Raw genomic sequence first — 21,573 nt, 5'->3', positions numbered from 1 at the left:
TTCCAGAAAGTATTCCACCAAAGTGCAAAAGCCCTGAGGCAAAAGTTCGCTTATCATGTGCAAGGAAATGTTAGGAGGCCAGTGTTCCTAGAGCAGAGTAAACAAGTACAGGGGGAGGAAAGAGGCCAGACAGGTGGTAGGGGGTGGGCAGGGGCATCACATAAAGCTTTGTAGGCCAAAGCAAGGACTTCGCCCTTTACTTAGAGATGGGAAACCACCAGAAGGTTTTGAATACAATGGTCACATGATCTGAACAGCCTGGACCCAGCCAATGTGCTGGGGGGAGATTGAACCAGGTTGGAAGGGATGAAGGCAGAAGCAGAGTATCCATCCAGTTTAGAAGTCATGGTGATGACTCCCATAAGAAATGATGGTCCACAAGGGTGGTGATGGAAGAATTGAAAAGGAGATATGTTTGGGGTCTATTTGAACACCGAGCTAAAAGGAATTGCTCTGAGGACTGGCTGTGACGAGTAGGAGGAAAAAGATGATTACACAATTTTTGACCTGAGCCATCAGCGCTGATGGGGAATGGAATGTGAGAGCTCAGTGTGGAACTGTTAAGCTTCAAGTGCCTACTAGATATCAAAAAGGAAATGTTGAGTAGACAAGTTTATATATAGTCTGTGGTTTGGGACGGACATCCTAGCTAGAAACAAAAACTTGTAGTTTTTACCATATTGATGGTATTTAAAGCTATACCACTGAATAAAATCACGTAGGGAGAAATATACTCAGAAAAAAAAAAACATAATTAAAATGTGAATACCATGCTATATATATTATATACATTAGGATACAGATTACATGTATAATGTATATAATATATGCATTAGTTTAAGGAATCTTGTAATATCTCTGCAAAGTAGGTAGTATTCATCTCATTTCACAAATGGGAAATGCAGGAAGGTTAAGTGGCTTACCTAGATTAATTCAGGTAGCAAATGACAAAATGGGACTCAAATCCAGGACACTACACTCCTTTAGTACAACTTCCTTGATTACTATAGGCTCTGGACACCACAGTTTATCCTAAGTATATGTTCTTTTCTCACCTGAGACTGAAAGTATTCTTAGGCACCAGTTCCCTAAGTGCAGAGCATCCGAGAGAGGCTGCTGATGGATAATGATCACTGTTTTAGCATCCTCAGCCCTCCTTACAGGCGGAATCCCGCCTTGCCAAGTAGCCAGCAGGGACCTCAAGAAAGGAGGCAATTGGAACTGAATGATTTTGTGGCAGAGGAAAAGGACCACGGAGTTCTATGCACAACCCAAACCTAAATGTTCCTATAGCAGGCTTTGCCCTAGGGGCTGCTGTGAGCAATGGGAAGCAGGGCTGGTAGGAGAACGTGTCTGACTCCCTGGGGGGCAAGACCCCTGGGCAGCTGGGCAACCTCCAGCCCAGCCTCTCCAAGGGTGGTGCTCTCTGCTTCCTAACTTGGACAGCCTGGTGGGATTCTTGTGTTTGGTTCATTTTAACTGCCTCTCCTGAATGCACCAGCTTTTACAGTGTTCACAGCTGTTAATTAATGTAGACCTCTCTTCCTGAATAGCCGTTGGCGTCTTTAGTGAAGTCATGGATTTTCTTTCTCGATTGCTCTGGAGTCACCCCGAGGCTATTAATTTGGGCTATTAGCTGTGGGTGATTTCAAAATCCATATTGATAATGCTGAAGCTGTGGTGGCTGGCGGCTCCATGGGCTGTAAGTAAACAAGCAGTAGCCTCCTCTGTCACCTCTGCTGCAACCGGAGTTTTCTGGGAGCTAAGCTGCTTAGGTCATTTTATAGGAATCCTGCTCCATGGATAACCCGGAGATAATAGCTGGCTTTTGTAAAAAAAAAAAAAAAAAAAAAAAAAAAAATATATATATATATATATATATATATAGCAATATCATGACAATAGTGATAAGTTTATATAATAAATTAACAATATTTTATAGCTAATAATGTTAATTCTCATTGCCTAATAACTTATTATTTAGATCAAATACCACTATAATAATTTTAATAAACAATGATGATAGTTCTTTTTATGATAATTCACTTATGGAGTAACTACTACTTGCAAGGCATTGTACTAAGCAATATTTTTTTTCATCAAATCCTCATACTCTTCTAAGAGATGAGAAATCTGAAATTAGAAAGTTTATGCAGTTTATCCCATCACACAATGAATGGCCCAGGCTCCAACATTTGTCTAAGTCCCAAGCCAGCACTCTTGGGTTTAAATATTAGTTCTACACACTGGCTGTTTTCCCAAGCACTTGAACGCACTTGTTAACACACAGATTCCCACACTCCTCTCTAGATTCCTTCGGTCAGGACCTCTGTGGCAGGACCCCAAAATCTACAGTAGTAACAAGCTCTCCAAATGATACTCACATATGCCCATCTGGTAACTTTGGTTTAATGGCTTTTGGCCACATTTTATGAGTAGGGGGCTCTTGAGCCAGACTGCTTGACTATGAAGCACAAATTCATCACTTATTGACCATATATCATCGACAAAGTTACAGGATCTAAACTATACCTCAATTTCTTCACCTTGTAAAGGAAGGATAATAATAGTATATACTTTAAAATCTTGTTCAATCCCACATTTTGAGCATTTACTTACGTATTAGGCTGAATGTGGTCAGGATGAGATGAATTAACGTGTATCATGGTTCTCTGACAGTGCCAGACATGCAGTGAGTATTCATTATCATACACTAATCTTTGGCATTGTGGATTAGAGACCACAGCTGCCTATGGGCTTAAAGCAGTGCCCCTATATTTTTAATTCTTGAAGTTTAGGATTGGCAATTCAAAGACCTGAGTTGGAACTTTATTCTACCCGTTTCTATCTTGTGACTATAAGGTCACATAGCTCTTTTTAACTCAGTTGTAAAATGGTTAGTAGCACTTACCATGCACCACTGTGAAGAGACAGCGGATATGAACATGCCCATCTTGATCTTGATGGTGCCTAAATGTGGCATGTGAACAAGTGTTGACTTTAAGAAGCACTAGAAAGGGCTCCTCTCTCTTGTAAACCTGTGCCTCCTTGCCATGCAAAACTTGCTCTATTCCCTTGGGAATCCAGCATGGAGAATTTATTATTTGGGGTTAAGGTATTATTTCAGGTTAAAATGTAAATACTGCATATATTTTACAAAGGAGCTCCTCCTCATTGAAATGAGCCAATAGCCAGGCATGGATTGCAGGAAGGATCAGACCTAGACTTTGCCTGATGTAGTTAACATTTTAGAGAAATATTAGTGTAGACAGTGTGCACAGCAAGAGTAAGCATAAACATTCTCTGGCAGGTGTTGCTCAGTGAATAAACATGCTGAAAGTTTTTAAAGCAAGAAATTAACTGTCCCACTCTCCCCCTCCCTTACTTCCTGAGATTATCATTTTTATAAAAGTTTTTTTATTTATTCAAAAGAATCTATACTTTAGGTGTTCATGGTTTTCCTTTTGTTTTTAGGTTGGCATGGCTGGTGTGGTGTTGACAAGTGAGACTAGAAAATGTAGAAGGAAGACGTCAAAATCGCCCATAAACTCACCACACACAGATAAAAACACATCAGCCTGTTTCTTCTGATTATTTTCTATGATTGTATAATCTTTGCACTGTCAAAGTCTTTCTGATGTACAATGCTGCTTTCTTCTTTTTACACCCATTATTTGTATCATGAGCTTTCTGCATCTTTAGAAATCATTTAAACACATCATTTTATTGACAGTCACAGGGTAGATGTGTCATAATTTACTCAAGCAACCTATTATTTGACATTTCAGTACCTTCAGATTTACACTCATTGTAAAAATGGTTGCATTGAATATGATAATGTGTAAATCTTTGTCTTCATCTGCATTTCTAATTATACTATTTATTTAGGAAAGCTTCCTCAAAATAGGGTTCCCAGGTCCATTTCTTTAAGGTTACCAATACCCCAACCTACTTTCCAAGAAGGCGGCCCCAATCTCTACTTCTGCCAGCAGTAAAGTGCCCAATTAATGAAACCTTCCAGGAAACCCTCTTTTTACAAATAGTAAAAAGGTTGAGATCATCATAAAACTCAAACCAGTCAATATGAAGTTAATCTAGCTTTACTATATATTTGTTTGCTTATTATTAATTGTATACATTAACTGGTCTAATTTTAATCCCACCCACAGAATCTCGGATAGAAATAAATGACTGAGAATCAGACTGAAACAACCTCAAGTTCACATAGTGAGAGGATATCCGACTGACCTGATTTATGTGTAGTGTGATTCTCTGCTTCTCTCCCCACTCTCTATTCTATTCACTTATTCCACAAATATTTATTGAACATCTACTAGAATCATCTGTTGATTCAATAAATGATTACTGGAATCTTATTATGACACGGGGCACCAACCAGATTCTAAAGCAACATGGGCAAATAAGGCAAATATGTCCTCAAAGAGCTTCCATCTACTTGAGCAAATAATTACAAGCATGATAACTCTTAGGTGAGATAAGGACAGAATGTCAAATCTATCTGGGAAATGAAGGATGACTAATAATGGATTAGCTGCAATGTAGGTACTAAGAGGAAATAATACACAAAAAAGAATTTGGAAAAGGGAAGCAGGTGACATACCTGAGGAACTGAAAGAACCCCAGTGTGACTATAGCACTGAGAACAGGGGCGAAGCAGAGTGCCTGGTTGCGATGAAGAAGATGTTGGCATAGGTCAGACTTCACAGACCATTTAAAACTCAACATCTTGGTTCAAACACGAAACCGAAAGAATGCTTGAAGTGTTTTATAAGAGAGAAATGAAATGATCAGATTTGACTCCCAAAAGACAACTCCAGCTTCTGTTTAGAGAATAAATTGAAGAAAGAAAAGGGTGCAGACCTAGTGGTCCTTTAGCAGGTTAATGCAATCCAGAAGAGGGATGATGATGTGGACCCCAGGAGGCAGCAGCCCTCATGGATGGAGGCGGGTGATCTTAATATCAATAATCATAGTGGCAAAGCTTTTTGCTATTCTTAATCCCTTACACAGCTGCTGAAAATCTTTCTTCTTGTCCCTTCTCCCTTGCTCAGTGAAGATAAAGGATTGCTGATCACCGTTCGTTCTGTAAGACCTTTCTCCACATAAGATCTGCATTATAACATTTCTCTTGTTCTTTCTTTTCCTTTGGTCACACAATCACATTAACTTTTATCTTAACTCTCAGGGTACATCAATTCAAATTCTTTAAACTGTTGTTTAAAAAAAATACTTTGGGGGGTGGTGGAGTGAGTCCCAAGCTTTGAAAGGTGAACATGAATTCGTCATTTTCCTATCATGCAAGGGGCACTCATATTTTCCTTGGTTTCTGTAGAAACACTGCATATGTTTAATAACCTAGTCATGAAATGCTAGAAGTTTATAGTTTATAAAGCAATATTTCTATTCTGTTTGCTATAATTTGATGAAAATATGATAGGACAGAACAAAGTTGTCTGCAAATGCACTTCTTTTGAGGCATGAATATAGGATTTTTTTTCCTCTGTTAGGCAAGGTGGGAAGCTCAGAATGGTCACTTCTCTGGAACATACCCAGTTGTTGCCATGGAGGGAGGAATAGTATTGATTTCCTCAGACATGTCCCCTGGCTTGATCTTCAATTTTTTGCCCCATTTCTACAGATCACCTCATCTCACAGGGAGAGAAGTAAGGATTAAGGAGATAGCTTGTGTGACTTTATATAGCTCCTCAGAATAAAAGGGCTATATATATTCAATGCATTATGAATCTGATGGTGTTTGCATTCATGATTTTTGCAAACATTGACTTAACCCCTGAGCTTCTTGTTTTCTAATTTTGCATCAAGAGAGGAATCCAGCATTCGACCCCCAAGCAAGATATTTTTGTTAGATCAGGAAAAACAGGAGGAAGGTGGCCTTCAGTCATAGTTTATCTTCTCATGGTCAATTCCTTTCTCTTTTACCAAATGATCACTCTCTGAATCCTTTCTCTCATCTCATGCAGACACAGCCCTACCTCTAAGTGACTTCACGAAATGATTGTGTACCTCCTAGTTACTGCTTGTTACCCTTCCATGATCTCCACACCCAACACAAATCTTTGCTTCTCTGTTAATCATATGCTGGCTTTGGGAATTAAGAAGGAAGAACACTACAGGAAAATCTAAGAGTGATATATTTTCTGCTATTTGCCTCATGATGTTGTACACTGAACCCTTATTGAAGGCTTCTGTATTATGTTTGACGTTTCCTGTTATGTTACGTTTGATGGAAGTGGCAGGCTGAGAGTGACATTTCGCCTAAGTGTGTCAGGCAGTTGGGAGTAGCAAGAGGCTGCTTCGAGTAATTCCATGAAGACGCCTCAACCCTGACCTTTAATTGCTTTCATAGTCCTCAGCCCTGTCTCCTGTGATTTAAAAACCATGATGAGATGGGTCCATGTTCAAGGTAGCTTTGTCAGGCTCGAGGAGTAATCTCACGTTCTCATTTCTTTACTCTTGGCAATCTTTCCTGTGCTGAGCAATACAAGACAATGGAGAAGTCAGGTGTGTGTGTGTGTGTGTGTGTGTGTGTGTGTGTGTGCGGGGGCAGGCAGGGGTTGGAGTGAGACCTCAACTTCTCCAATATTCCTGCCTAGAGCATTATTTATACCTATAATGATGAGGATGGGCCAGGGTGCTACAGACCTGCAGCCACTTGTATCACTTCCCACGACCTGCACTAAAGCTTGAACTCTACCTGTTTAGCCTCCCAGAGGAAACTCTTGTGTTTATTTATTTGTGATTTATGAAATTGTATCCTTGGCAAACTGCTGGTTTGGGGGAGCAAGCACACAATTGGAACCAGCCTGTAAGTCACGTAAAGACCAGTATAGCAATCAACAGCTTTTGTCAGCAGCAGCTGACTCAATGATGCCACTTGCTTCATAGCAATCAGGGCAGGGCTATTTACAAAGATGGGGCCTCCTCTGAGCCCCCAGAGGAAGGAGGTCAGGATTTCTTCTTTTAAGACTCACAAATCCTCTTAGAGAGTTCCATGTTCTTTGTCCTCCTGAGACTTGATTCCTGACAGCCTGGAGAGAAAGTCCATTCCTAAGAACTCTGGGAAAATCTCGGTATAACCACTTTAATATAGAGCCTCCTGTGCCTAGCCCAGGGTGGTGCATGGGGCAGGTGAAGACATGAACCCTTTATTGAATGGGGTCTTCTGTGTAAAGATACACATTGTGTCTCCTTTCGATCCTTGTCTCAAGGACTTTAAAAGGGCAGTTCCCATGGCCTCGTTAGCTGACAAGATGGAGCAGGGGAACCGGCCCCAATCAGGCTGTTGGCTTTGCGAATGAAGGAAAATAGCAAAGCTCTTGCCAGAGAAAGGGTGGTTGGGGAATCTGTGACATTTTGAAAATGTATCTTGCTGTGCTCTTTGTCTAAAACACACTACACAGAAAGTGCCTGATGATACGTCATCTTTATACATAGTTTTCATTATGAATCTCTTTAGAGCTGAAGAATGGTGAAGACCAACCCCCCCACACACTCTCTGCTTTAGCCTCACCACCCTCAGCACCCCCACCAGCCACAAATGCATCTGTTCCCTTTCACTCTCCTTGTCAGAGTGAAGAACGAGAGAATCAAATATGTATTCATTTAAAATTGGGACCACAGTTAATTGAAAGCTGCACTTTCTACCTTATTGACTTTGTTACTTTAGGCATTTCATTGACATATGTGTTGGGCCTGGTGATTAATGAGTGGTGGCTCTCTGTTTTTGCTATTATAATTATGGATGCTACATTCTCTGGGCCTTGGTTTCTTCATCTCTAAAGCAGGTTAACATTTTACCAAGGAGAACTAGTGTGAAGATTAAATGAAATAATACATTATGACTCTCTCTGACATCCCCATAGCTACATAGCAAGGTACTCACCCTCTGTACCTTCATGGGTCCCTCTGCCCCTATGATAGCTCTTTCTGATTTTGATCATAATTATCCATATACTTGTGATCACAACATGACACTAAGCTCTTGAAGGCAGGAGTATTAGTCATCTGGGGCTTCTATAACAAAAATACCATAGACTGGATGGCTTAAACAATATGTATCTCTCACAGTTCTGGAGGCTGAAAAATCCAAGATCATGGCACCAGTAGCTATGGTGTCTGGTGAGAGCCCATTTCCTGGTTTGTGATGTCCATTTTGTCATTTCCTTGCATGGCAGAGAGGGAAGGGTCTGCTCCCTTCATCTCCCTATAAAAAGCACTAATCCCATTATGAAGGCCCTATCCTCATGACCTAATGTAACTAATTGCCTCCCAAAGGCCCCACTTCCAAATACCATCATATTGGAGATTAATGATTTAACATATGAATTCAGGGAGACACAACCATTCAGTCTATAGCACCAGGGAAATTGGCTCTGTCTAGATTGGACCATAGTAATTACCAAGTATTCAAAATTACATATTGTGTGGATGGGGGGGGGGGATGGATGGACAGATGGACAGATGGAAGGAACAGTAAGGTTTTTGGCTCTTAATATAATCTGAATAAAAACAGTAATGTCCTTCCTCTTAATATCACCCCCAGGATATTCTATTAGTATGCTCCTGACAGTGCTTCTCAGATAAGGCTCAATTTCTAGTCTCTTTTTTCTTCTTTCCTAAAGTCATCAGACCCAATATGTGTCTTATTCCTAATAGAAAGCTAATGGCAACTGGCTGTCTAGGTAAGAAAAAATAAAGCAATCTCACAGCCACACTGGCACTAAATTGCTAATGACCAGCACAGTTTAATATATTTTTCCATTTAGAGATATTTGCATTTTAATCAGTGACAGTACCTTAACCAAAGGATGGGTATATAAAGTGGCTTTTCAGGACTCAGCATTTCAAGCTGGATCTTTCTATAGTATCCACCATTACAACCACCACCCACCCACCCATCTATCCTAAGACATTTAAGTATAAAATTAGTTGTGAACCAGAACACCCATGCATCTGCTTTGTTCCCTCCTTGGCCAAAAAGAAGCCTGTCACCAAGCTATAGTATATTCCCAACAACCCGAAATATATACTTATGAAATTATTTGAGGTTTTTTTCCATATAAGGTAAGGGATGGAAGGAGAGCTCTTCCTGGGTGTTTTTTCCTACAATTGAATAGCTGGTCCTCCTCTGACCAGGGCCAGCCCTCAGGCAGCACCATCACTACAAAATGAAGGTAGCCACATCCAGAATCAAACCACAGGGACTGACAATTAGAAGCCGACTTATGAGAGAGAGGTGGGAACATTGAAATCTAGACTCTCCTGGAAAGGGTGGGACATGGGACTCTCCTGTACCTGTGGATAGCTAAAGAGGCTGCCTTTGCCCTCCAGGATTAGCCCCTTGACAAGTCTGGTCATGTGCAGCCAGCTCTATATGAAGCTTAGGACACAAAGGCACTGTCCTGTTCAGCAAACATCTCAGCAAAAGCCATGTAACAAAGGGATATTCTTGCTTCCAATGATGTTGAGTAAGGGAAAGTGAGTTTTACTTTTGTGGCCACTGAAATGATTTGCCCCAAATCACCTATCTGTTAATAAGACAGAGCAGACCCATGTTCATGCCTTAAAAAATTGTATACAGGATTTCTAAAATACTTTTTTTAAAGTTACATTTGATTACAACAAATCAATGTAGTAAGCAGGGTAGAGCCAACACTTCCATTATATAGATAATGAGGATTATAGTGGTTTAGTCACATAGAATTTTCTAGAGGATGTAGTACAAGAGTTCAGTTATGCCAACTCATACTCTGGTGGGTTTTTTATGTTTTTTTGTTTGTTTGTTTTCCTGTTTTTTTGGGGGGGGGCTATTTGTTTGTTGTTTGTTTGGGGGTATGATTTCACACAAAATGCCCTCTATCCTCTTTTTTGCAGTGGGAGAGCAGCGTAAGTCCTGCTCTCAGAAAGTACCCTTCCCTGCCAGCATTTAGCAGGTGATCTTGGGCATTCCAGGTGATGGCTCTGGGCTTCAATTCTCCATCTCAAGTATGGGGAGGGGATGCACCATGTAGTTTTTAAGAAACTTCCCAGCTGCCTTTGAAAAACTGTCATGACCTTTGTTTATATTTCTTGCCAGGCAATACCCCAGCAACAAATTCATACATGGTCTGTCCCTAATCTTCTAGTTGCCCTTACGCCCATTTCCACTTTTCTGATTTCCTACTGTTATTTATGTTTATTTTTGCATCAGGTGCTCACAAGCACCCTGTCAAGAAAGCAGCAGAAGTTTCATGGCCCAGACTTGTAGGTTCTTTGGCACAAGAATTTAGGATATGGGGTCTCAAGTGACAGACCTAAGACTGAGTCCAAGGTTCACTAAGATCTCAGTAGCAGCCTATAAATAGTAGTTCTAGAGCATATTAGTATTAGTGTTCAGAAACCAGGACCTGGGGGGATTAACTGCTCCTCGCTGCTGGCCAGGGCTCAACTTAGTCTAACACAACTATAGGACAGTGAACCCTAATGTAGCAGGGACAGGAAGAGGGAAGGGAGGGAGCATATTCACTATTATAAATGTTACTAGCTTATATTATAATTTAGTATTTGCAAATGTACATTTTGTCTTTGTAATACATAAAGGAGAAACTCTGCCAAATTGTTATGGTTTCTGGGGATGCTTGCACATGCCAGATTTTCCAAAAGGGAAGGAGATTCCTATGTTTCTCCGATGCAGACGTAGGGTTTCAAAACTGGGAAATCCACGTGTAGCTTTGGCATGTGAGACCTGCACAAGTCCCTTCAACTCCCACGGCCTCAGTCTCCTTCCATCTGAAATGAAAGCTGGTCCTCCAGCCTTATGGAACACAGCAGGGGGAGCGAGGAGGCCCTCCTCTGTGCCCTGACTCCCCACCCAGCCCTCTGGCTGCCTTCACACATGCCCTGTGAAGCCGCCCTGCTCCCCCTCTCGTTTGCTGCTGATAGCTGCCCTGCCAGAGGAGGTACTGAGAATTGCTAGCCCTGTTACTTCTTCCCCCACAGCAGGCACCAGGGATGCCCGTCACCGAGCCTTGACCTGGCTCTCTCCGAGTGTTTCTCTAGGCCTGGCTGAGAATAGCACACCTCATCTCAGAGATTTCTGACCTTTTCTCAACGTCTCCTTGCTGGCTGCCTCTGTCCTTTCTAAAAGCTTCATATTGATGTTTGGCCCTAATAGAGAAACGTAAACAAGAGATAGATAAAGGTTAACAATACCCAATCAATGCTGCAGAGAGAGGCAGCACAGGGAGGGATGTATTGAAAGGCCAAATGTAAAGAGAGTTCTATTGACAATTTAATTGCATTTATTCTTTCCCCTTATATGTTGAACTAATAACAGGGCTGCCTGATACCCTTTCATTTTAGCTACGGTGGCTTCTTTTTAGCAGAAGAAAAGCTGACACGCAAATAGATGCAGAATCATTTTATTAATTTTTTCAAACTAACTCTTTCTCAAATATACTCATAGATTGCCTATTTTCCATGGCATTCTAAGGATGGCATTCTAAGTGATTCTCCCAATCCCTGAAATAAACTCCTTTACCTCTTATCTCTTCTTTTTCTGTTATACCTGATCCACCTAGGGAAGCAAAATTCCGCTGCTGGCCCTCCTGGGAAGCATGTCCTGAGGCCCACCTTACAAGTGATGCCCCTGCCTCTGCCCTGGCCACCCCATCATGGCTCCGATTGATATCTGTGCTCCCTCAGTCCAGAACTTTCACCCAAACTCATAAGGTGAGCAAAGTAGATGTTAAACAGTTGATAGAGGAGAAAAGTGAGGCTCAAGTGGATGATTTGCATTTCCTGGGGTAGTACAAAATGTCACAAGATTTGGAGTTAGAAGTTCATCCTTATATCTACATTCTACTATATTTTTCTACTGTGTTACATACTTCTTTTAGTTTCTTATACAAACAGCAGGCAATGAACTAGTCTACCTAAAACACACACACACACACACACAGTAAAAGAAAAAAGGAAGGAAGGAAAGAAGGGAAGTAGGAAGGGAGGGAGGGGAGGAGGGAAAGAAAGAGGAAAGGAGGGTCACTATGACAATAAATGAACCGGTCATTGGCGGGATCCTATGGATGAGGACAAACCTCTCTAATCGATTCCAATATTACTTTTTCTTTATTATAACTTATTTTGCCTCACTCCTTGTTCCCCACACCTCTGCATGTCTATGACCTGGCATTCCAAGAGTGAAAACTAAATATCCTCTTTTTCTTTTGAAGAATTTGGTAGGTTAGAACCTAGAATTGAAAACACAGGGAACAACAGGAGAGTGGCTTAACAATAACAAAGTCTATTATGATAATTCTTCCTTTACTACCTGTTTGTATGATCAGGATTCCCAATATTTGATTTACCAATTTCAAATTATGAAAACACGTATGTGGCAGCATATTGGGATGGCATGGACAGAAACCTGTTTGTTGTTTTGTTTTGTTTTGTTTTGTTTTTTATACCTTGCCCATTATGAGGCTTGACCATCCATGTGGCTTGCAAATAGCACAAGTCATGTCTAGAAACCTTCTATCCCAAGACATGTGTACAGAATAAAGTTTTTATTTGAGTAGAGATCCTGCAGTTCAATAACTACATGGTTCTTTTCAAAAGTAGAGAGAAGGAAATCAAGGTTTCTGCTCCCTCCAGACTGGGAAAGGAGGGCAGAGGGTGCCAACAACTGGGAACCAATCTTTATTCTATGTTCTTCTCCATTTATATGCTGCAGGAAGAGAAACAGCAAAATACTGTTGCATCAAAGAAAATTGCATCAATTTTTAATTATGCACTTAATCATCCTCTTCCAGAAGGGCAAGCTGTCTTTCATGACATTTTTACATATTTGAAGGCAGCACTGTGTGATCACAGGGCAGGATGTTGGGTTTATTAGATGTCACAGACAATTTCAACTGACACTGATGGGTTGATTCAAGGGACAAGAGCCTTTTAAGGGGTGTGAGTGCCAGACACGGAAGAGACATGCAATGCCTGGCCTCAGTATTTTTCTTCTTTTGTTTATTCACTCAGTTAATTTGCTAAGACAAATTCCACGAGGTATCATATTCTAAATGTCAGCAATATAGAAATGAAAGACAGTACCTACTCTGAAAGAACTCACAGTATAATTATGGGTGCAAACATCAATAAATAGGTTAAAAATAAGAGCAATATTAATGGAGGCACAGACAGGCAAAGATTATCTCGATCTGGGCCAAGTAACTGTGAAAGTTTCTGGCTTCCTAGAAAAAGATTTGGCAGGATATGAACAGGGTTTGGGGGGACAGGTAGGAGTTGGGAAAGGAGGCAGTGTGATATTGTGTGTTTGTGTGTGTCCCTTTAGTGCACACTTTGGAAGAAAAGGGGGTGAGCTCCAGTTAGAGGGAACAATGCCTACAAAAGCCTGTAGACATTTTTTAAAAAGGTTAACATTACACCCTACCTGCTAGGGCCGACCAAAAGCAAATATGGTATGCAGATGCTGAATATTGTCCACAGCTGTTTCAATATAGAACCTTTGTTTCTGTAAAGCAATCGACTGCAACCAAGGGAAGATATCAGGATAAAGCTGGGATCCTTGTGGTTGACTCTAGTCTGACTCTTGAAATGTGTCATTTTTTAGAAGTGCCTTAATCTTTTGTTGTTGCTTATAGGCTGGCTTTTTTTTTTTTTTTTTTGCACTGTGGTAAAATACATATAACACAAAATTTACCATCTTGCCTTTTTTTAAATGCACAGTTCAGTGGCAGTAAATACTTTCATGGTATTTTGCTACCGTCCCAACCACCCATCCACTAAACTTTTTCGACTTTGCAAAGCTTAAACTCTATTCACTGAACAATAACTGCCAAGTCCCTGGCAATTACCATTCTAACCTCTTGTCTCTATGAATTTGACTATTTGACTACTCTAATTACCTTACATAAGTGGATAATATACTAGTTGTCCTTTTGTGACTGACTTCTTTCATTTAGCATAGTGTCCTCAAGGTTCATCCATGTTGTAGCACATGTTGGAATATCCTTCTTTATTAAGGCAGAATAATATTTCATTGTAAAGTATATACCATATTTTGTTTATCCATTCATCCATCAGCGGATACATTGCTTTTACCTTTTGGTATTGTAAATAATGCAGCTATAAACATGGGTGTACAAATATGTCTTTGAGACCATACTTTCAATTTTTTGAATATATATATACAGAAGTGGAATTGGTGGATCTTATGGGTCTTTGTTTTAACAGTGAAGATTAGAGTGTAGCTAGGCTGATTTTTGTCTTGCGAGGATCTTTGAATTCCAAGTGAGAAAACAGGGCTCTCATCAAATTTGTATCATTCACTTGACATGTAACCTTGAATAAGTCACTTTAACATTTTGCATCTTAGTTTCCACATCTGTTAAAAAAGGAAGTTGGATTAAATATTATCTGAGCCCATTTTAGCTCTAATATTCCAGTTCTACATTTATGCAGGCTGTGGCTCCAGTCAGACTGATGAAGACAATGAACTCGGTTTATCCATTCTGACCCACTACACACCTATGCCCTTGCCTTGTCCTAGATAGGGAGGAATAGTGACTACTTCTTTTTTTAAAGAGATTTTATTTATTTATTTATTCATGAGAGACACACACACAGAGAGAGAGAGAGAGAGAGAGAGAGGCAGAGACACAGGCAGAGGGAGAAGCAGGCTCCATGCAGGGATCCCAATGTGGGACTCGATCCAGGGACTCCAGGATCATGCTCTGGGCCAAAGGCAGGTGCTAAACCATTGAGCAACCCAGGGATCCCCTGACAGTGACTACTTCTGAGGGCACAACAGTGAGTGGTGTAGTTAGAAAAGTAAATTTAAATGTGCATTATTTAAATCATACTGCATTTTGTTGTCTGGTTATGGGCTAGTACTATATACACAAGGTCTTTTGGAAGAGGCAGTTTATTAATTTGGAGTGAAGTTTCTGGAGCAAGACCATCTGGGTTTAAATCCTGGACTTCTACTTATTAGCTATATGACCTTAGGAAAGTTGTTTAGTGCCCCGTGCCTCAGTTTCCAGACTGTAAGAATAATATACATGTCATAGCATTGTTGTATTAAACAAAGCAGCTAGAACAGAGCCTTCTCCTTGCCCATGGTATTCTCCTTTGGCATTGTTCATATTTATCTCCCTCTTTGGTAAAGTCTGCTTCTCTTTGCCTGGCAAATACTAAGTGTTGGGAATTTATATTCTGGACCTCTCAGATTCTTTGCCTTCACTTTTATTTTGATCCCTGTTTCTCACCCCTTCACTCCCTTACATATGTCCCTAGTTCCTCCCATTAGTGTTATTTTTCTTGATTTTATTCTTTTGCCTCCCCATTTCACCACTCATTCTTCTAATTTATCCTAACACCTTCTGGTCTTTTGCTCGTTTTCTTTATCTTTCTCTGCTCCTACAAGGAGATAAGCTCCTCTCTGCAGGTGAAGCACTTACGATTCTCAAATAAAATGAGGTCACAGATAAGATGCTCCCATAAAGGCCCAGGATACTCCTTAGGGCTCCTCTGAGATCTTGAGGAAAGGAGAAGTAAAGCTTAATTTTAAATAGTTGTACCTGCTTCTCAAATCTCATATCTGTCAATTTTACTTTGTCAATTTATTCTCTTGAATAAGAAATAAAATAAGGGTTTATTCAAGGATCCTTTTTTTCCCCCCAAAGGAATGATTTTATTACATAACAACAATGCCATTTTCAAACTTTAGAGCCATAGCTGTATTTTTTAAATAGCATCTAATATCTATGATTATCCATGATCATCCACAAAATGTCTTTTTATGAGTGGTTTCTTCAATCAATGTGTAAAGCAAAGGTTCATTGTCAGATTTGGTAGCTATCTCTTAAGTCTCTTTCAGCCACTTCTAAAGTAAAAAAAAAAACTCTTTTCCTTTCCTCTTTTAAAAACATTTCTTATGTTTTGAATGAACTGGATGGTCATTGCACATTCTGAATTTGCCTAATTATTTCCTCATAGTGTCATTCAATTGTCCCTCTATCCCCTGTGTTTCCGCCATGGCCTGCAGACTTAATTCCTCCTAAAGGCTTCATTAGATCCAGGTTAAGACTTGGCAGGAATGCCTCACAGGTGGCGCTGTGTAGTGCAGGCTACAATACACCAGGAAACATGTAACGTTTGTCTCACTTTTGGTGATGCAAAGATTGATCGGTGGGTTCAGGTGGTGACAGCCATATCTCTGCATTGTTCTGTGATTTGCCAGCAGAGCCTAGATTAGGTCATTTATTTCAAGTATCATGGGCAGTGACTGTCTAGCCTTCATGGAAACTCAATAAATACTAAATGACCAGGGTGGATAAATAAACACTTCCCTCCTGCCTGGAGCCCACTCTCCCCTTAGATATTAACAATGATGCTGTCATTTACTGACTGCATGTGCAGTTGCCAGGGACTATTCGAGACACTTTACAAATCTTAACCCATTTATTCTCACAACACTCATCCACATTTTACAGATGAAAAACCTGAGATACGAAGAAGTTAATTAACTTGCCAAGTTCACATGGCTGAAAAGTGAAAGCTCAAACTCAGGCAGCCTTCAAAAGCCCACTCTTAACCCTCCCCACCAATTCCTGTCGAGCTCACCTCAAACCTCACTTTTCCCAAAAGCCCAGCCTTGACTGTTCCAGTCCTTTCTATATTCCATGTGACACAATGTAGTAATGAAATTATGAAAGGTTCTATAGCCTGTATTTCTATGCTGCAAAAAGCATACCCCACCTGAAAATATGAGACGTGAAGTCAGGAGGGGAAAACTTATTTTAGGCTGTCACTTTCTAGCTCTTTGTCTTGGGGCTACCTAAATTCTGAGAGTCTAGTTTTCTGCCATAACAATATTTTTCTCTTGAACTTCTTATGAAGGTCCAGTGAAGAACTATGAACTTTAAGGCACTGCCTCAGTGCTTCAATCCTTTCATTCATTCATTCCCTCTCCCTCTTTCATACACAGCCTCCCTATAATTAGACATAAAGTTATCACACTCAGGTGCCACCTTGTCTCTTCCTTTTTTTCTCTCCGATAGCTTTCACAATTATTCTCTGCTTACAACCTTTGCTAGGACACCAAGAGTTAAGCAGACTGCTATTTACTAACCACCAAAGCTTTATTCCCCAATGGACCCTCAGCCCAAAGATGACTCAAGATCCCAACAGGTCTTCCAGCCCTGGAGAGCTGCTACATCTAGCACCCTGACAGTATTAAATAGAAGGCAAAGAACACCATTTCTATCAAAGTCACATTGATTAGGATTCTACTGAGTTACATCATTCAGACATGAGAAATGTGCTTCTCATTCAGAACTAGCCTTGAGGTGCATGATGAGGTTGGCGAGAACCTCTTTGGAATCTAATTTTTTCACTCCTTTTCCCCCTACATGTTGAATTCTCTTGATCCCTGGATCTTCTTCAGTGTAAAACAATCTTTTATTTGTGTGTATGTGCATGTGTTACTATAAAATGAGGTTTACGTTTTATCTATCTCTAGTGCAGATGAGCAATTTGATTGAGGTCTTCAGTTGACTATAATTTTACACAAGGCATTAACTCCAATAGGTAGAAGCCTTAGACATGCCATTGGTGTTAGGGACATATGTGAAGGGAATTTGAGACAGAAACACTTTCCAGAACTCGTCAAAATGATTAAGAATCAGATAACGCCTATTCTACCTATATATAAAGCAATTCCATTCTTAATGTACAGACTGAGAAATTCTGAGTAATGATTTCTCTAGTGAATCTTCAGGAATTGTCCATAAGATGAGCTGATTCTAGTTTAAAGATTATTTGCCACAGTGCAATCAGAATTAAGCTTCTCAAGTCTATTATTTGGGTCTTCAGTTTGCAAAATGACACACCTAATTGTTATGTGTCCATTAGAGTCAATTTAATAAGATTTTTGTGAGCTTCTAGGCACAGTAGGTCACTTAAGCCAAGAAAGACACAGGCTGCCCCTCTCTAGATGTTGCATGTGCAGAACCATGTAGAGAAACAGGAATGAACAAATCTGACCAAATCTTGGCACCAAAACTTACTAATTATGAAATTATTTAACCTCTCACACCTCAACTATTTTTTCTGGAAATAAAAATAATTAATTGAATATCCCAGATATTTTGTTTATTGAATAACTTAAAAGATATAAGAATCATGTTGTAGCCTGAAACTATTGTAACATTATGGGTCAAATACACTAAAACAAAAAGAGAGAGAGAGAATGATATAGACAATGTAAGAAAGTGCATGGCATATCATGGTCTCTCAACAAAGAGAAATTTCCTTTTTGTTTATAATATAGTGCACATTGTGATAAGTTTCATAGCATAAGTGAAAAGTATCACAAACCTATGGGAGGAAATTAATTTAAAGAGATGTTTGTCAGATTGTATCATTATGTCCAATGAGACCCATATGTATAATGCCTTCAAAGACAAATGCCTTCTTCTCCTAGAAAAATGCCTTCAAAGACAAAAGTTTCTAATTGAGACTCTCACCATGTCAGAGAATCTTATGTTTGCCCATGAGAGGGATTTTTTCTCTCTTGGCTTTCTATACCATTCCCTCTCAGCCAGGCAGCCAGCCTATTGGGGTCCATGGACACTATTCCTAAGCTTTACCATGCATCATCCCCGATCAAAACCTATGCAACTTTATGGGCTTGCCACGTTTCAAAGAAAATCTCTCTCTCATCTCTCTCTCTGTCTCTCTGTCTCTCTCTTTCTCTCTCTCACACACACACACACACACACACACACACACACACAGAGTTTTATGGGGTGGGTTTGTTTCATTTTGGGAGCAGTGACCATTCACTCAAACTCCTGGGCTTTTGGTTTCTGTTTACTGTTTTGAAGAAAACATAGATCACACTTTATTTCCTCACTCATTGTTGCTTATGTTTGGGGTTTTTTGTTGTTGTTCTTATTGCTTGATTTTTTTCTTTTCTGTTTTTCCTGTTACTTTTGGAATAAACGCACTCTTACTAAATACTTAAATACTCACTATGTGCTCTGAACTGTTCAGAAATAACCAGACACTTTCCATATTCTGTTGTGTTTCAGAGAAGTGAATAGATGGCTGGTTGAAGCACATGGAAGTCCATATACATCCAAGAAGAGGCTTCTACAAATTTCACATGGATTCTCAGAACCAAAACTACATTGCCAGAAAAGATCCACCTTCATCCTGTCATGCACAACAGTGTTTACTTGTTCCTTACAAGAAAACAGGGTAAGTGAGTAAGTGAATATTTGGGTTCCCAGCAAATGCAAACATTCACTGGTCAACCCTATATGAAGAAAGAGATCCAAGTATATGTACTAGACGGGTTTATCCCATGTTGAAAAGTTTTGTTGGGCAGACCTGAAATGACACTGCAAATTCTGTGCACCAAAGAATGCATCTGTGTCTGAAATAGGATAACTTCATTTCTTTTTAAGACTTAACCTGCGCTTCAGCCATCAGAAAGGACAAATACCCACCATTTGCTTCAACATGGTTGGAACTGGAGGGTGTTATGCTGAGTGAAATAAGTCAATCGGACGACAATCATCATATGGTTTCACTCATGTGCAGAATATAAGAAATAGTGAAAGGGACTATAAGGGAAAGGAGGGAAACTCAGTGGGCAAAAATTAGAGAGTAGGACAAACCATGAGAGACTCCTGGCCCTGGGAAACAAATAAGGTTTGCAGAAGGGGAAGAGAGTGGGGAATGGAGTGGCTGGGTGACAGGCACTGAGGAGAGCACTTGATAGGATGAGCACTGGGTGTTATACTATAAGCTGGGCAAATTGAATTTAAATTAAAAAAAAAGAAAAAACTCAACCTATGCTGCCTCCCATGTTTCTTATCTTCTTATGACTATAAAACTTGCTTTCTGCACATAAAACCATGTGCCAAATAATTGAAAACACAAGTTTATTTGATTACTTATTGCTTTACGAACATATACACATTACAGAATAAAAAATATTTTTCATCGGGTGCCTGAGTGATTCTTGATTTCAGGTCAGATCATAATCTCAGGTCCTGAAATTGCACCCTATGTGAGGCTCCATGCCCAGCTTGGGATTCTTTCTCTCCCTGTCCCTCTCCTCTGCCGCATCCCTGCCACTTGTGCTCACTCTCTCACTCACTCTTAAAAAAAAAAAAATCTGTCTTACCACTTTCTATATTGCTTGCATCTACCTGACTGGTAGCCAACAAGAGCCTTGAGTATGTTCATCTTACCCTACACACCAGAAGAAGCAAAAAAGTACATAATTACACAGAGAACTATACATCTGCTTAGTGTATGTTGTTCTTTTCTCTATCCAACCCCACTGCCATACAAAGACAGATCAGATAAAGTACGAATGGCTTGACATTCTTGAGCAGTAATGTTTTGCTCTATATTTATTAGAATAATTGTTTGTAAACCTCAAGGTTAGATTGAGGATTGAGGGAGAATTTTCTGGTGAGCTACATACAGATCACTATATAAATGTTGGATGATTGTCATTTTCTTTCCCACATTATTTTCACCTATTTTTTTTTATCAAACTCATATATTTTCTTTTCTTTTAAAGACTGAGATCCTAAAGATTTATCCAATCCAGTTATAAACCCCACAATCACAGTCTATAGTCTTTGTGGTCTAAAAAAATAAAATGTAAAGACTTCTAGGGAAGATGGCAGAGCAGGAAGATCCTAGGCTCACCTCATCCCATGGATACAACTAGATTACCTCACATCAGTGTAAATAACCCAGGAAATTACCCAAAGATTGACAGAATAAACTCCACAGCTAAATGTAGAGAAGAAGCCACATCAAAATCAGTCAAGGGACTCAGAGAATAAAAGGATGTAAAATAGGACAGCATATACCTAAAATGTAGGGAGGGGAGGAATAAAGAAAAGCTTCAAACTTAAATGACCATCAACTAAAGATAGATTGCTATATACAGAGGATGTTAAATGCAAACTGAATGGTAACCACAAATAAAATACCAATAATAGATATGCAAAAAAATAAAGAGAAGGGAATCCAGGTCTATCTCTAAAGGAAGACAACTTATCATGAGAGAAGACAGCAAGGGAAGAAAGGAACAAAGAACTACAAAAACAACCATAAAACAAGTAACAAAATAGTAATAAATACATACCTGTCAAAAACTACTTCAAATATAGATGGACTAAATGATCCAATCAAAAGGCATAGAGTTACAGAATGAAAAAAAAAAAAAACAAGACCTCTTTATATGCTGCCTACAAGAGACTCACTTCAGACATAAAGAGACATGCAGATTGAAAGTGAAGAAATGAAGAAGCATTTATCATGCAAGTAGATGTGAAGAGAAAGGGTAGCAATACTTAAATCAGACAGGATAGACTTTAAAAATGAAGACTGTAGCAACAGACAAAAAAAGCATACTATATAATCATTCAGGTGACAAGCCAACGAGAAGATGTAACCATCATAAGTATTTATGCACCCAACATGAGCACCCAAATACTTAAAGCAGTT

This window comes from Vulpes vulpes, chromosome 15 (genome assembly GCF_048418805.1).
Source record: "Vulpes vulpes isolate BD-2025 chromosome 15, VulVul3, whole genome shotgun sequence".
In the NCBI taxonomy this organism is placed as follows: domain Eukaryota; kingdom Metazoa; phylum Chordata; class Mammalia; order Carnivora; family Canidae; genus Vulpes; species Vulpes vulpes.
Note: the sequence above shows the minus strand (reverse complement) of the source record.